Here is a 3,570-nt window from a genome sequence, read left to right as displayed (position 1 = left end):
TAATGTTGCTCCTGCAACTTTGTGCGTGCAAGTGAGTGCAAGTGCGTGCTTGTATATACCTGTTAGCCCCCTTGTAGGATCTAGCTCCTGGACCCGACTTTCTATTAGCCTGTTGTCATATGCAATGACTTGTGCATTATTTCTTTTATGATATTTTCCTTTAAAAGTATAAATAAAGTTCGCTTTTACCGCTTGGTCGTTTAGTTAATTGCATTTTCCCACTACTTTTTCGCTAAAGAAAACTTTCTAATCCCTCGCAATTCCGAGACGAGCCTCGTTGCAAATCTCTGAACCTTTTCTAGTTCATTTGTTTTTTTTAAGCTGAGTGCTTCTCGATTGGGTGGTAAACTTTAAAAATTGTTTCACATAGGCGGTGTACACTGATGCAAATGTCTCACTATTTGAGTTGTAGTGTGTGAATATGTGTGTGTGTGTGTATTTCCCTAGTTGTGCTTGTGGGGGTTGAGCTCTGGCTCTTTCGTCCCGCCTCTCAACCGTCAATCAACTGGTGTACAGATTCCTGAGCCTACTGGGCACTATCATATCTACATTTAAAACTGTGTATGGAGTCAGCCTCCACCACATCACTGCCTAATGCATTCCATTTGTCAACAACTCTGACACTAAAAAAGTTCTTTCTAATATCTCTGTGGCTCATTTGGGCACTCAGTTTCCACTTGTGTCCCCTGTGTACTCACCTAATTGTGCTTGCGGGGGTTGAGCTTTGGCTCTTTGGTCCTAAACATTATTGCCAACAGCATTTGGTGTTCCCAGGCGGTCACCCATCCAAGTACTAACCAAACCCAACGTTGCGTAACTTCGCTGATCGGACGAGAAGCGGTGTTCTCAACGTGGTATGGCCGTTGGCAGGGTGTGTGTGTGTGTGTGTGTGTGTTAGCCGTTCTTCTTTCCCCCTGACCGACCTTAGCTAACGGTAGACTAGTAGACAAAGCTGCTTCCTTTTAGCATCACCAAAACTGCTCTCATCAACGCTTGACAACGCCTTCAAAATCAAACGAACCTTTACCCTCCAGCATCCCACCTGCCTCACTGTGGTTCATCCTACCTACCTCATCCTGATTCACCCTATCACTCGTTAACCACACACTGGTTCATCCTACACTCATCCTTCCACAAAATTAAACTCTCCACTAGTCGCCACCTTGTCCCACACCCTTTTCATCTTAGTCCTTTGTTATCACCCTTTGCTAGGTCCTCTTCTTTATCCCACCTCGTCCCATTTGCTCCTGAAAGATTCCAATTCATTAAAAAAGGGAAGAATTTCCCACACTCTCGGATTTGAGGAGGGGTTCATGCTCGCCCGGAGGCTGCATCTTTCTCAGCTTCACGTGCTGGAGATGAGATAATTCTCTCAGCATCTCTTTGGTAATGGCGACCTGATCTTCATTTTTTAATAAATTAAATTAGGAATGATATCTTTTTCTTGGTTTTCTTTGATATTCTTAAACGTTTCGTCTCTCCCATTTCACGATTCCTTTAGATCTCGTTCAAGGGTAAATTATCATTTGATTATGTCTTCACTATCATTAAAGTTTTGTCTATTTTTACCAAATAATAAAATATTTGGTTACTCGTTCAAGCTCTGTGAGGTTTGCTCTATGCTTTTTAAGGATGTATAGAGATCTTGGTTTGTATTATATATATTTATATATATATATATATATATATATATATGTCGTACCTAGTAGCCAGAACGCACTTCTCAGCCTACTATGCAAGGCCCGATTTGCCTAATAAGCCAAGTTTTCATGAACTAATGCTTTTTCGACTACCTAACCTACCTAACCTAACCTAACATTTTCGACTACCTAACCTAACCTAACCTATAAAGATAGGTTAGGTTAGGTTAGGTAGGGTTGGTTAGGTTCGGTCATATATCTACGTTAATTTTAACTCCAATAAAAAAAAATTGACCTCATACATAATGATATGGGTAGCTTTATCATTTCATAGCAAAAAAATTAGAGAAAATATATTAATTCAGGAAAACTTGGCTAATTAGGCAAATCGGGCCTTGCATAGTAGGCTGAGAAGTGCGTTCTGGCTACTAGGTACGACATATATATATATATATATATATATATATATATATATATATATATATATATATATATATATATATATATATATGTTTTAAAGCATGCATATTGATGATGAATTGTAATAAGTGAATTTTTATATATTATAATGTAGAAGTGTTCTTCAGAATGTAGGTAATTGTTTAATGACCTGACGTGTCTCCCTCCCTCTCTCTCTCTCTCTCTCTCTCTCTCTCTCTCTCTCTAATTCTGCTCTTTATGAAAAAATATAATCCTCATCTTCCTCATTATTATTCAGAATATGTTAAGAATTCCATAGGTAGAATTCTTAAGCAAAGTAAACTTAATACACAGGAAGTACAAGGAGTTGAATAATTTTAAAATTCTACCTATGGAATTCTTAACATTACCTTAATTCTTAATTCTTAACAATAACAAAATAATTCATCTTCTTCTACTTCCTGTGTATTAAGTTTACTTTGCTCAAGCCTTCTAGCTCTACCGTTGCACCTGACCTGAGTTTACCTTAACACTATCTCTCAACCAGACAGCAATTCGGTTCATCTCATTCTAACTTTATCACCCGCAAACGCTCCAAAAAATATTCGTTTCATTACATGAAAGGAATCTCTCTGTGGCTTACATATTTGAATTTATTTTCCCCATTTGCGTTAATACAACATTCATGTCATATATATTTCTGTTCGTCAGCTCTGTTGAACTTACGATGCTCAAATTATAACTGTTTCAATGATGTTTTTTTTCTCGAAATTTCACGGAATATTTTGCGATGTGTTCTTTGCGATTTTTTTTTCATTTATGGGCACCCGGCAGATTCGTAAATTGATTCAGAGGAAGAAATTATTTGATGATAAAAATACAAATTAGCGTCAATAATTAGTATGATTATACTAGCTTAAAAATTATTCTAGCTTAAAAAATTATCCTGTGCTTAAATATGTTTTATCTGAAATGGTTTTTCATCATATGTACTAGATTAATAATATCCAGAATCACACACAGAGATCACACTAACGTGATGCATCAAATGAACAAATCCACAAGGGCCGTGACGAGGATTCGAACCTGCGTCCGGGAGCATCCCAGACACTGCCTTAGTCGATTACGGCAGTGTCTGGGATGCTCCCGGACGCAGGTTCGAATCCTCGTCACGGCCCTTGTGGATTTGTTCATTTAACGTTCACATTGTTTTTAGAGACAATTCTCAACTTTTTCAAGGCAAAACGCACCAGTTTCAAGACAATAAGACAAGTTACCCAATATCCAAGACAACTAACAAGGTTTTCAAGGCAACTTGTACGATTTTCAAGACAGCTCTCACGGTTTTCTTGAGACAATGAAACAAGGTAAACACCTTACACGAGAGATGCTGTTTCAGGACAAGCGGGTGAATATCATTGAGGAAAATAACAGACAGAAATAAACTGTTTATCATGTAATTTTGTTTTTCCTTTTTTTTCCTGCGATATGGATCTTCTGTTGTTGTTTA

The 3,570-nt window shown here is 37.7% G+C and overlaps 1 non-coding gene across 1 annotated transcript; it reads right to left on the bottom strand.

The window, feature by feature from the left end:
- Positions 1 to 749: 749 nt before the first annotated feature.
- On the bottom strand, positions 750 to 868 carry LOC138358622 (5S ribosomal RNA). The gene has a single exon (XR_011225494.1). It is a non-coding gene; the product is annotated as a 5S ribosomal RNA (ribosomal RNA).
- Positions 869 to 3,570: the final 2,702 nt, after the last annotated feature.

Source organism: Procambarus clarkii, chromosome 84 (genome assembly GCF_040958095.1).
Source record: "Procambarus clarkii isolate CNS0578487 chromosome 84, FALCON_Pclarkii_2.0, whole genome shotgun sequence".
NCBI lineage: Eukaryota > Metazoa > Arthropoda > Malacostraca > Decapoda > Cambaridae > Procambarus > Procambarus clarkii.
Note: the sequence above shows the minus strand (reverse complement) of the source record. Positions and strands in the feature narration are given on the sequence as shown.